The sequence below is a fragment of the Silene latifolia genome, chromosome 2 (assembly GCF_048544455.1).
Source record: "Silene latifolia isolate original U9 population chromosome 2, ASM4854445v1, whole genome shotgun sequence".
NCBI lineage: Eukaryota > Viridiplantae > Streptophyta > Magnoliopsida > Caryophyllales > Caryophyllaceae > Silene > Silene latifolia.
This window is the reverse complement of record NC_133527.1, coordinates 120551668-120565511: the sequence shown is the minus strand read 5'-3', so window position 1 is coordinate 120565511 and position 13844 is coordinate 120551668. Positions and strand designations below refer to the sequence as shown.

Genomic DNA, 13844 nt, shown 5'->3' with positions numbered 1-13844 from the left:
CTACTTCTTCAGCAGAGACTGTCACATCTCCAGACATGACTGAAGAAGCGAGTATAGCCAGTCACTCTAAGCCGACAGCTGAGAATCTCTATAAGGGATTCGCATTACCAGGGACGGATAAGAAATTTGAGCCGAAACAGTCCTATATCAACTTGGTTGAGAGAAACCAATTCGGGGGAGCTGCAAATGAAGATGCAGCCAAACATATGGAGACGTTCATTGATTATTGCTATTCCATACCCCCACCAACCGGTGTGACCCAGGACCAGGTGAAGACGATGTTCATATTCTCTCTTCGCAAGGGAGTGGTACCGAGACCTGGATCGAGCTGCTAATGGGATCACTGATAGGAATTCGTTGGCCTTAGCATTTTACAAGAAATATTTCTCTGCCTCGAAGACCAATGCCATTAGAGCTCAGATCACGAGCTTTAAACAGGGTCGTGATGAGAATTTCCATGAGGCATGGGTCCGTTTCAAGAAGCTGGTGCGAACTATTCCGCACCATGGGTTTGAGAAGTGGAGTCTATGCAATCAATTTTATAATGGGCTTTATGACGATCAGAGGGCTATCCTGGATGCGGCAGCTAATGGCAGATTCCAGGAAAATGTTGGAGAGACTAAGGGGTGGAAAATTATTGATGATTTGGCCACCCATAAAGCTGAGTATGGAAATTCCAGTGGAAATCAAAGGAGAAGTGCTGAATCCCCTTCTATAGCTGCATTAGAGGCTCTTACAACGAGATTTGATAAGTACGAGTTGGGAGGAGCTTCAAAAGGAGGGATCTATCATGTGAATGTTGTTTCAGACGGTCCTTTCGTCTGCAAGAGATGTGGAGGAGAAGGACATGTTTCAGACAACTGTTGCATTCCCTATGAGTCTTGTGCTGCTTTTCAACATTATAGGCAGACAAATACTTATTTTAAGCCGAATGTCCATCCGAACTTGAGGTGGAGTAGCCAAAATGTCCTAAATCCGACTCCCCTTCCACAGCAGCAGCAGCAGCAGAATTATGTGCCCCCTCATAAGCAGCAGCAGCCATATCAAAAGCCTTCGTATGTTCCACAGTAGCAGCAGCAGTCCCAAGGTTCCGAATTTGCCGAGTTGAAAAATTTGTTGCTGAAAGAGTCTCAAGCTAGAGAGGCCGGGATGAAGATGTTAGAGAGCCAAATTGCTCAATTGGCTAGCAAGAGTGCAACTCGAGCTCCGGGGCATTTACCGTCGCAGACGGATCAAAAAGAGACCCTAAATGCCATCACTTTGAGGAGTGGGTCTACCCTTGATGGGCCCGCTATGGTCGAGTTAGCTACTGAAAGAGATGAGGCGGAATCAAGCAAGAAGAAGGCAGTAACGAACAGTGGCAAGAAAAAGGCGTCTACCAGGTATATCAGTCGATCGACTGACATACCCGGTCGATCGACTAACTCGCGTAACAAAACAACTTCTGGTCCTGTAGAAGTCAGTCGATCGACTGACATGCATGGTCGATCGACTGACAACGCTACTGATGGTGAGTTTTTTCGTCCTCCAATGCAAATAACTTGAGGGACCACTTGTTTCGGGGTACGACTACTCCAAAAATATTGAGGCAAGACCCAAATGCTGATGGGTCAGTTCCGGTTCCGAAGTATGACCCGATGACGATTAATGGTTCATTTTTTAGACGGTCTGAAGAGGGGTCAAGCTACAACAAGGAGAAGGTAGTGGATTTTCAGCCTAAGTCCACCGATGCCGGCATGAGAGACTTAGAGGAGAGGGATAAGTTACTTCTTTCAGCCCCCTATCCGGAGAGATTGGAGCCGACAAAGGAACAGGTATCATTTAACAAATTTGAAAATGTTATTCGTAGCTTAAACTTACAAGTTCCTTTTCTTGAGTTAGTTAATCAAGTGCCTGCTTACATGAAATTTATGAAGCAACTTTTATCTAAAAAGAAGTCACTTGAAACTGTGCAATCTGTCGCGCTAACTGAGGAGTCATGTTCTTATTTGACCCACACTGCACCTCATAAGCTAGAAGACCCAGCTAGCTTTTCAGTCCCATGTAGTATTGGCACCTTTTCTATTGAGAAGGCCTTGTGTGACCTAGGAGCCAGTATTAGTGTAATGCCATTGAGTCTTGCTAGGAAGTTAAAGTTGACTAGATTTGCAGTCACCAACATGACAGTACAGATGACTGATCGTTCTGCGGTCCAACCTATAGGAGTCTTAGAGGACATTCCTGTGCAAATAGGAAAGTTCTTTTTCCCTGTTGACTTCGTTGTACTAGATATGCCCGAGGATGCCCACATTCCTATCATATTGGGTAGACCATTTCTGCACACTGCTGGTGCAATTATAGATGTTGGTTTAGGGACATTGACCTTCAAAGTAGGGAAGCATTCCAATGTCTTTGCCCAGACAGCTAAGAAGAAAGACCCCATGTGGCTAGTCACTTGTAATACGGTTTCTGAAAAGAAATCTTATTTTGTGCTTTCTGATATGCCTGTCTCTATACCTGTTTTTGCTATAACACCTCCGCCCCAGATTGGGAGCAAATTGGAGGAAGACTCTTCTGTTTTGGATATTGCAGGTGATGTGACCATAATTAGCGCATATTTAGCCCCCGAATTAGCCTTGTTCCCATGCTTTTTAGTGCATATTTGGGTCATTTATTGTCTTTAGTTCTTTGTTTTGCATATTCTTTGAGATTTTGATCCCTTGGTAAGAAAGGAGTGCAAATCTTGCATTATCATGGCAAAACGAGACTAAATTGATTGAATTCAATGACCAAGCATCAAGGAGAGACAAGATTAGAAGGCCTTTGTACATATGATAGTAGATGAGTAATGTTGAGAAAGGATCCTTGCATCCCCGAGGAAATCCCCAAGGATTTTATGAAGAACAGGGAAGAAAAGAAGAAGAAATCGTGCTGAGCTACAATCCGAGCGGATTGTCCACAATCCGTCCGTCCTCCTCAAGCACAATCCGTGCGTCTTCCTCCAAAGACGCCCAGGTTAGCAGTCCCCAGAATCCGCCCGGATTCTCCTGAAGACGCCCGTCTTCCCTTGCCTGAATCCGCCCGTCCCGACTCCAATACGCACGGATTTCAGTGCAGCCAAATTTCGTCTTCTCCAAGCTACAAAGAAAGAAGCCCTTCCTTTGAAAAATACCGGCTCCTCCCTGCTCAATCTAAAAAGTGTAATTACTAGTTTAGCCTTTAGTTAACCCTAATGCATCCACCTAATTTCCACTATAAATACCCCATTAGTCGAATTAGAAGAGGATGTTCTTCTTATCAAGAATTAGAGTAGTTAATATCAATCAAATCTCTCTTTAGTATTGTAATCAACAATTAATCAAGTTCTAATACAAGTTTTATTTCCTTAATCTCTCTTTTGTTCATCCTTTATTTTGGGTAATTGAAGATTATTTGGGTTATTATTGGAAGATTGACAACCTCTCAATCAAGCATCAAGTACTTCTTTTATTCTTTGCTTTATTATTGGAATCATTAGTAGGTATAATTCTCTTAATCCCAATTTAATTATTGTTAATTACTTTCATTTATTCATCATGTTTCCTTTTGTTGGTATGATTGACAACCTTGCTGCATGATCAACATGATAATGAGTGAGTAGTGACCTAGCTAGGGTTAATGGGTAATTAGGGGAAACCAACATGGGGAATGATTCATGCTTAAATTAATATTCTTTCATGGTTTATTTGCTTGCTTGTTTTGATCTCAACTCATGCACATGTTATGTTTGATGAAATGTGAGCCTATGAATCCTTGCATTTTTTACCCATCACCTATCTTTTCAATGAGACTTGTAAGACATAAACCAACTCGAGTCTCATTAGACCATGCATGTTGTTGAGTAGGGAAGACTAAGTCGACTTGTAGGTGTTGTACAATCTAATCGATTCGGCTCCGGGACCCAAACTTTCCTAGGATTGTAAGATATAAACCAACTCAATCCATCACAACAATAATTGCTTGCTTATAATTTGAGAACATGTTTGTATGATCAATTCCCATGATTCCCCTATGACCCCATGATACCCTAGTGCTTTTTATCAATTGTTTACAACCCTTTTAATTCATCTTGCTTATTTACTTTCATTGTTATTTAGTTAGTGACCTTCTACATCAACCCAAATTGTGACACCCCTAAGACACCACTAGTTTCAATAGAAATCTCATCTCAATTCCCGTCCCTTGGGATCCGACCTTTACTTGCCTCTTTACTAATTGTAGAGTTGTTTGTGAAGCTATAAATTATGTTTTGATTCGGACGTGACCCAACGACAACATCTATTAAATTGTGAACACGAAACGGACCGATCAAAAATGGCGCCGTTGCCGGGGACGGTGTTAACTTGATTTAGATTTTCTTATATTGTTATTAGTTGTGTCTTTATTTGCCTTGGGGAAATAAAACTCCTCAAGGTTTGTTCTAATTGTTTTCGAGTTGTTTGATATTTTGCATGTCTAGAAGGTCAGAAGGTGATTTGTTACCTTTTGCCCGTGAAATTGAAAGAACCTTGACAAACAATAGGAGATTTGCTAGGAAGAATTTGAGAGGTATTAGTGAGGTTGTTCAACCAACTATTGAGTTCATCAACCTTTTTGCAAGAGAAGGTGAGGAGAACCCAACACAAAATACCCCACAAAATCAACCTACAATGGCTAAATTTTCATCACATTCCGTACCCACCGAGGAGAACCTACCCAATGGTACTCCCACACCACAACATTTGACCGGAAATTTTATTGCCAAATCCGCCTTTATCCAATTAGTCGAAAGGAGCCAATTTGGGGGGATACCTAGTGAAGACCCTCATTCTCATATGGAAACCTTTTGTGACTATTGTGATGCGATTTCTCAAACCGGTGTGACTCAAGACCAAATTCGATGGGTCTTATTTCCTTTTTCTCTAATCGGCACCGCGAAACAATGGTTGAAGGGCCTTGATAAGGCCACCCTCGGAATAGATTCTTGGAAGAAGTTGGCTCTAGCTTTCTACAAAAAGTTCTACCCACCGGAAAAGACTAACATGCTAAGAGCTCAAATTACGGGTTTTAAGCAAAGGGATAAAGAATCTTTGTATGAAGCTTTGGAGCAGTTTAAGGGAATTTGTCGCTCATGTCCTCACCATGGACTTAGCGAGTGGTTCTTGGTACAACAATTTTGGAACGGTTTATATGAAGATTCAAGGAACATTCTCAACATGGGATCAAATGGAATGTTCACCGAAGTTGATGACAATCAAACATGGAACAAGATTGAGGAAATGGCGGTCCATAACTCACAATATAGTAGACCTCGCAAGGCTACTAGAGGAGGAAGGCATGAAGTGGACTCCGTTACTCAATTGGGTGCCCAACTTAGTGCTCACATTGACACAATCAATTTGAAGTTTGGACAAGCTATGGCTATACTTGAAGAAGCCTCAAAATCACCAAAGCATCATGTTAATGCCATGACGGCATGCTCATCAATCCCAAGTGGGATATGTGAGAATTGTGGAACTTTGGGACATGACCAAGGTGAATGTAGGGGAACAAATGAACAAGTGAATGCTTTCCAAGCATACAAGAGTGGTACCCCTTATTCCAACTATTACAATGAAAACACCAAGTTTCATCCAAATCTCTCATACAAATGCCAAAATGTTCAAAACCCTCAAACAACATACACCCCACCTCCCATGAGAAACCAAGATCAAAGACCCCTTTTCAACCAAAACCAAGGTTACCAAAATCAAAATCCATACAATCACCAAAATGACCAAGGTTTTGATGTTCAAAAAGCGGTCCTCCAAATGCAAAAGAATCAACAAGATTTTTTCACTCAAATGCAAAAAGATATCCAAGCAAAAGAAACCACCATCAACAACATTCTAGCTCACACCAAGATGTTGGAAACACAATTGACTCAACTAGTATCTTCAAGCTCACAAAGACAAAAGGGGCAATTACCACCTCAAAGTAATCCCCCAAGACATGAAACGGTTAGTGCCATTCACTTGAGAAGTGGTACAAGGTATGAAGCACCGAATAAGCAAGTTGAGGATGAAGTTGTGGAAGCTAGTGATAAGGAAGAAATTGTGCAAAACTTCAAAGATGGAGAATCATCAAAAGAAGAGATTTCAAAGAAAAGTGAAGACAAGGCCAAGGAGAAGGAGCCCATTGTGATTAGACTTCCTTTTCCAAGTCGTCAAGCCAAGCCCAAATTTGATGACCAACTTGGAAAGTTTATGGAAATTGTGAAGAATTTGGAAGTCTCAATTCCTTTCACGGAATTAATCAATCACGTGCCGGCCTATACGAAATACATGAAAGACATCCTCACAAAGAAGAAGTCGATCCGGAAACTTGAGACTATCGCCTTCACTAAGATGAGTAGTGCAATACTTCAAGGGAGTTCACCTCAAAAACTAAAGGATCCGGGAAGCTTCTCAATACCGTGTACCATTGGCGACACCACGATCAACAAAGCCTTATGTGATCTAGGGGCTAGTGTGAGTGTTATGCCGTACTCGGTGAGTCAAAGGTTGGGGATGGGAGAGCTTAAATGCACTAATATCACACTCCAAATGGCCGATAGATCGACGAAGACACCATTAGGGATATGGGAAGATGTCCCCGTGCGAATTGGGAAGTTTTTCATCCCGATGGACTTTGTCATTGTTGATATGGAAGAAGATTCCAACATTCCAATCATTCTAGGAAGACACTTCTTACACACCGCGGGTTCGGTGATTGATGTAAAACATGGTGAGCTCACTCTAGAAGTGGGAGATGAGAGTATAACTTTTAATATTGACAAGACTATGAGAGCTCCCCGTTTACATGAACCGTGTTTTATGATCGATCATTATAGTCGGAAGGATGAAAGGAAGAAGTCGGAACTCCAATGGAAGAAGAAAATTGAAGATGCTCCATTCAAAGAGCAAGTGAATTGTGACAAAGAGAGCTTGCAAAGCTCATCAAAGACAAGCAATGAAGAAGATGGCCTCATTGGCCAAGAAAAGGAAATGGGAAAGTTGTCTCCATCAAATCAAGAGATTTTCAATGATCAACTTAATGAAGTTTGTGGTCTTTGGGACGACGAATTTGAAGGGATTTTTAATCCCTACATTGGTAATGTAATCGATCAAGACCGACAACAAGGGTCAAGGTCTATTGAAGACCTCTATCATGATAATGATCAAGCTTTTGATTACTTTTTCAAGGTGTTGAGCAACATCAACAACACCTTGAACATGCCCCTTGACATCTCATCAAGAATGAGAGTTTGGTGGAGTCCTCCCTAAACCACCATTTGTAAATATTTCTAACTCCCTAACTTGCATTTCAATTCTGGTATTGTATTTTTGTTATTTTTGGATTTTTATACTTTGATCAAGATAATTATCATGTTTGAGAGAAGTGAGGGAGGGACTAATAATTTCAATTAATGTGTAGTGCTTTAGCTTAGTGTGGGGATGGCAATTGCCTAGGCTATCCATGCCTTAGTAGTGCCCCCACAATGAAGAATACAAGACATGAAGAAGAATGGAAGAATGACAAGGGATATGCATTGTACACGGATGGAACTGAATCCGGGTACAAAGGGGTCGAATCCGAGCGGGTTCAGGAGAATCCGCCCGTCTTCAAGCAATCCGGACGTATTGGGTAGAAGACGCACGTCCTGAAATGAGCTGAACTTTTGATATTTTTGACTGTCAGCGAATCTGGGCGTCCTGCATCCAAATCCGCCCATCTTCAAAAATCCGTCCGTCCTGAAAGGAAGACGCCCGTCTTCTTGGCTGAGGAAAACAAGAAAAATTCCTGGACTGAAATCCGCCCGTCTTCTACAGAATCCGCCCGTCCCGTGTTTGCAAATCCGAGCGTCGTCACTGAAAGACGCCCGTCTTTAGGCGAGTTTTTCCCAACCCAGAAAAGGCAGAATCCACCCGTCCCGAGCAGAATTCGCCCGTCTTGCCCCTGCAGTTCAAATTTTTCGGGTTTTATAAACCTCCTCCCACATTCATTTCTTCATTCCTTCATTCATAACACTACTCAAAACCCTCATCCTCTCCATCACAAAAACAAAATTCCTCAACAACATTCACCAAAATCAAATCAAAACATCCTTTTAACAACAAATCAATCACTCATTTTTCAACAAAAATCAAAACCAAGCACAAAATCTTCAACCTTTGAGTCGATTTTTGAATTCATAAAGGCAAAGCCTTTCATCTTTAAATCAATTTGGGTATACTAGAAATTGAAGATTTTTCACTCCTTTCTTGGTTAATTCATCAAAGGCAAGGACTAAGGGAGCAACAAAGGCAACAAAGGCAAAGGCACCAAAGGCAAAGACACTTTCATTAAGGCAAAAGACTCTTCAAGCAAAGAAAGCATTAGCTATGGTGGTAGCAAACCCAAACTTGGAAGTGCAACAACAACAACAACCTCCCATGGGAGCAACAACATCTACTACTCCGGAAATTGATCAACTTGCAAACTATCCGGAGGTAATTTTCATTTCAAAATCCCATAGGGACACTTTTGCCAAGTTTGCTAGAAAATCATTTCAATCCACCAAGTTTATTTGTGAAGATACGTTAGAAAAATTGGATGTCCTTGAGCAAACTAGAGCCTTTTTCAAAGCCATGGGGTTGGAGAAATTGTTTGAATCAAAAGAATTGACATACCCCTCCCTTACCTTAGAATTTTTGAGTTCTTTGAAAGTTAACAAGGTTGAGACCATGGAGACCATCGAGTTTCGTCTAGCTAATGTTAGTAGGCGCATCTCCTTTGAGGAAATGGGTAAAGCTTTGGGTCTTAGTGATTATCCGAGTTATTTTAAGAATGTTGGCAAATATGACCCCGACCCTCTTTGGGAGGCGATTTCCGGAAGGAAATTTGAAGACTTTCATGCGAGTCGTGCTCTTTTAGTCCACCATCCGGGCATAAGAGTATGGCACAAGGTCGTAGGGAACACCATCAATGCAAGAAAAGACACCAACCATTTCACCAAACTCGATTTTGTTCTTCTTGAGTCGGCTTTGAACGTTGGTAGGAAATTCACCAAGCCTTTTAACTTTCTAAGGCTCTTGGTGGATAGATGGTTAAATATTGATTGTGGGAAGAAAGGCACTACCGTTATTGTGAATGGCGGCCTAGTCACTATCCTAGCTAAATACTTTGATCCTAACTTCAACAAAGATAACAAGTATGAGTCAAAAGAAGGTGGTCATCTCGTTGATTTGCATACTATGATACACAAGTACAAGTGGGTTGCCCATAACCCTCTTGACACCAAGTATGGATGGCTCACTAGTGAGGCTAGTTCTTTCACTTTGCCTTCAAAGATTTGTCGATTGAGTGTCCACCGAACCAACTATCTACTTCCCCTTTCAAAAGAGGCCGAGTATATTATCCAACAACAAAAGGGTGAACTTGAAATACCCTCCTCTTCCATTATCACACCACCTTACCCTTTTGAGTACCAAGAGTTCAAGCCGGAAGGTGTTGAAGCAAGAAATGATTATTTGACTCTACTCATGCAAGCAATGCACAAGCAAGCCTTTGAGGATCGGAAAAATGCTTACTTAGCTCAATATCCACCCCTCTTACACTTAGCTAGGCAAGGACTACTTGACCCATCATGTCCTTTGCCTAGTTGGGCGGATAAGGAAGTCCTATTTCCGAGTGCATCTAGGGTTGTTCCGGGTGATAATGAGGTTGTTGGTAATGAAGAAGTTGATGATAACATTGATGAAGAAGCTAGTAAAGAAGGAGAAGAGGATGATGAGCAAGGTGAAGAAGAAGGTGAAGAAGCAAGTGAAGAGGGAAGTGGCAATGAGACCGCTTCTAATGAGGATGATGATGATAGATGATATGATGGAAGATTAGCAAGCTTAGGAGGCTCCTACCCTCTCAAGGTTTGTCTATTTCTCTCTTTGTTCTATTTATTTATTTTTCTTGATCATTGTTGGAGTAGTCCTAGCACCATTGAGGACTCACACCTCGGTACTTTTGAGGTGTTCTCATTTTATTGTTCCCACCTTTCAAAATCCAAAATGACAAATTAGTTTCATGCATTGCATAGTGTGTGCATGAACTACATCCATCCTTGGACATTAGCAATAATGCCTAGATCGGTTTGGGGAAGTTAATGCATACATAACGGGAGGTAATCTAAATTATCCTCTCCGTCATAAACAAAAAACCATGCATCATGTAGTATAGATTAGTGTCGATTGCATTTAGTGTAGAAATCATGCATCATGTTTGCATAATTTCCCATCATTTTGGCCATTGAGGACAATACCCATATTAGTGTGGGGATGGGGAATTCTAACTTAACTTTTATTCAAAAATCCAAAAAAATTGAAAAATTTCGAAAAAACCATAAAAATTTGAAAATTGAAAAACCCAAAAACATGTTCATTCCTTTTGTAGTGTAGTTATATATATATTGTATATATTGTATATATTGTGTTTGTTCTATCCTTGTTCACATTGATTGACTACGCCACATCCGAGACATGAGGATCATGAAAACCGCATGGTATGATCTTTCCAATCTCCTTTTTCCTCTTTATGTTAATGACTATGTGGCTTTATTTTGATTGATGCGGTATAACAATGTGAATTTAGGACTTGCATTTAGTTTATATGTCATATTAGTTGATAGAATCACTTGCATTAGGATGTATATAATAGTTGCATCATGGCATGTAGTTGCATTTAGATAAAACATTTTGAAAAGTGCCTAATTGAGAACTTTGACAAGAGCAACTAAGCCATTACAAATACTTTTTCAACTTAAGATTTTGCCTACTAGAATGGTTGTAAAACACCCTAGATAGTGTCATACTAGTGTCTTTTGACCCATGACCCAAAGCCTAGTCAAGGGTTTGCATGTGAGTCACATATCCAACCCCGTGATGCGATGTGGACTTGGTTAACTTGTCTAGGTGACCTCGATTGACCTTGTGGTAAGGCAACCCAAAAATATTTTCTATCAATAAGCTTGAAGTGCTCATTTCAAAGAATTTTGTCATGTGGAAGTAATTTAATGCCAAGGAAACCTCAAATGTTATGAAATGTTGAAATGTTGAGAAATTTAATTGTTTTGATGGAGGCGTACCACTTCGATGTGCTTTGGAGCGGGATCCATTGAATTGAGCCCCCACACGGTTGTGAATTCGGCCGCCCAGAGACAGAGTGACTATCACCCTGAAAAGCTATTGTCTAGAGGTTAACCGATTGCCTAATAAGCGATTGGCGAAAGCAAAGGACACTAGCCCGGAAGGGACAAACCCCATCTTAAATTTTTGAAATGTGAAAGTGAAATGAGGACAATTTTGAATACTAGTCATATCCACCCTTTGTTTATAAAGATTTGAGTATTTCATTCCCAAAAAGCCTTTTGTCAAGCCACTTTGTCGAGCTTGGGACGATCCATGACCTTTAATTTTGTAGAGAATTCGAGACTTGTCATGTCATATGCCACTAGCATCAACACCATTTGGAGGTGATTTAGTGCTATCCTCTTAGCCTTAGTAATTTGTTGAACTAGTATTTGTGAAGGATTACATGCTCTTAAATTTGTTCTCTCTTAGTGCCTCCGCCACTTGATGAGGAAGTGGCTATTCCTTTTGTAGATGCATCCATTATTTGATTTTGTGTGCTTAATGTTTGGATGTGTCGCCATTTTGGCAAGACCCACCTTGCCTTGCAAGAAGACATCCTACCTCATGGTTGTCTTGTTGTGAGTTGAAGGGGCGGAGTGAGACCCGCTAATTGTCTCATATCGGCTATGTTATTAGGTTAGTTTAAATAATGGTCCTAGTCTTTGTCACCTCTTTACTCGGGACGAGCAAAGGTTCGGTTTGGGGATATTTGATGTGACCATAATTATCGCATATTTAGCCCCCTAATTAGCCTTGTTCCCATGCTTTTTAGTGCATATTTGGGTCATTTATTGTCTTTAGTTCTTTGTTTTGCATATTCTTTGAGATTTTGATCCCTTGGTAGGAAAGGAGTGCAAATCTTGCATTATCATGGCAAAACAAGACTAAATTGATTGAATTCAATGACCAAGCATCAAGGAGAGACAAGATTAGAAGGCCTTTGTACATATGATAGTAGATGAGCAATGTTGAGAAAGGATCCTTGCATCCCCGAGGAAATCCCCAAGGATTTTATGAAGAAAAGGGAAGAAAAGAAGAAGAAATCGTGCTGAGCTACAATCCGAGCGGATTGTCCACAATCCGTCCGTCCTCCTCAAGCACAATCCGTGCGTCTTCCTCCAAATACGCCCGGGTTAGCAGTCCCCAGAATCCGCCCGGATTCTCCTGAAGACGCCCGTCTTCCCCCGCCTGAATTCGCCCGTCCCGACTCCAATACGCACGGATTCCAGTGCAGCCAAATTTCGTCTTCTCCAAGCTACAAAGAAATAAGCCCTTCCTTCGAAAAATACCGGCTCCTCCCTGCTCAATCTAAAAAGTGTAATTACTAGTTTAGCCTTTAGTTAACCCTAATGCATCCACCTAATTTCCACTATAAATACCCCATTAGTCTAATTAGAAGAGGATGTTCTTCTTATAAAGAATTAGAGTAGTTAATATCAATCAAATCTCTCTTTAGTATTGTAATCAACAATTAATCAAGTTCTAATACAAGTTTTATTTCCTTAATCTCTCTTTTGTTCATCCTTTATTTTGGGTAATTGAAGATTATTTGGATTATTATTGGGAGATTGACAACCTCTCAATCAAGCATCAAGTACTTCTTTTATTCTTTGCTTTATTATTGGAATCATTAGTAGGTATAATTCTCTTAATCCCTCTTTAATTATTGTTAATTACTTTCATTTATTCATCATGTTTCCTTTTGTTGGTATGATTGACAACCTTGCTAGCATGATCAACATGATAATGAGTGAGTAGTGACCTAGCTAGGGTTAATGGGTAATTAGGGGAAACCAACATGGGGAATGATTCATGCTTAAATTAATATGCTTTCATGGTTTATTTGCTTGCTTTATTTGATCTCAACTCATGCACATGTTATGTTTGATGAAATGTGAGCCTATGAATCCTTGCATTTTTTACCCATCACCTATCTTTTCAATGAGACTTGTAAGACATAAACCAACTCGAGTCTCATTAGACCATGCAGGTTGTTGAGTAGGGAAGACTAAGTCGACTTGTAGGTTTTGTACAATCTAATCGATTCGGCTCCGGGACCCAAACTTTCCTAGGATTGTAAGATATAACCCAACTCAATCCATCACAACAATAATTGCTTGCTTATAATTTGAGAACATGTTTGTATGATCAATTCCCATGATTCCCCTATGACCCCATGATACCTTAGTGCTTTTTATCAATTGTTTACAACCCTTTTAATTCATCTTGCTTATTTACTTTCATTGTTATTTAGTTAGTGACCTTCTACATCAACCGAAATTGTGACACCCCTAAGACACCACTAGTTTCAATAGAAATCTCATCTCAATTCCCGTCCCTTGGGATCCGACCTTTACTTGCCTCTTTACTAATTGTAGAGTTTTTCGTGGAGCTATAAATTGTGTTTTGATTCGGACGTGACCCAACGACAACATCTATTAAATTGTGAACACGAAACGGACCGATCAGCAGGAGCCGGTTTGGGGAAGGAAGAGCCGCATGTTGCTCCAACTGTGAAGCAGCCAATCGTTCAAAGAGGTGGTTTAGGATGTCTTAGCTATGGCACTGATGAGGAGCCTGATGAGGAGCTAGTCAAAGTGATGGAGTCCGATTTGGATTCTGATGAGCCGGATGAAGTTATTGATTGGGGAGATGCTGAAGCTGTTG

The 13844-nt window shown here is 40.7% G+C and overlaps 2 non-coding genes across 2 annotated transcripts; both read right to left on the bottom strand.

Annotated features, from left to right (window-relative positions):
• Nucleotides 1-405: 405 nt before the first annotated feature.
• Nucleotides 406-512, bottom strand: LOC141645052 (small nucleolar RNA R71). Its single transcript, XR_012544646.1, has one exon. It is a non-coding gene; the product is annotated as a small nucleolar RNA R71 (small nucleolar RNA).
• Nucleotides 513-5039: 4527 nt separating this feature from the next.
• On the bottom strand, nucleotides 5040-5146 carry LOC141644727 (small nucleolar RNA R71). The gene has a single exon (XR_012544337.1). It is a non-coding gene; the product is annotated as a small nucleolar RNA R71 (small nucleolar RNA).
• Nucleotides 5147-13844: the final 8698 nt, after the last annotated feature.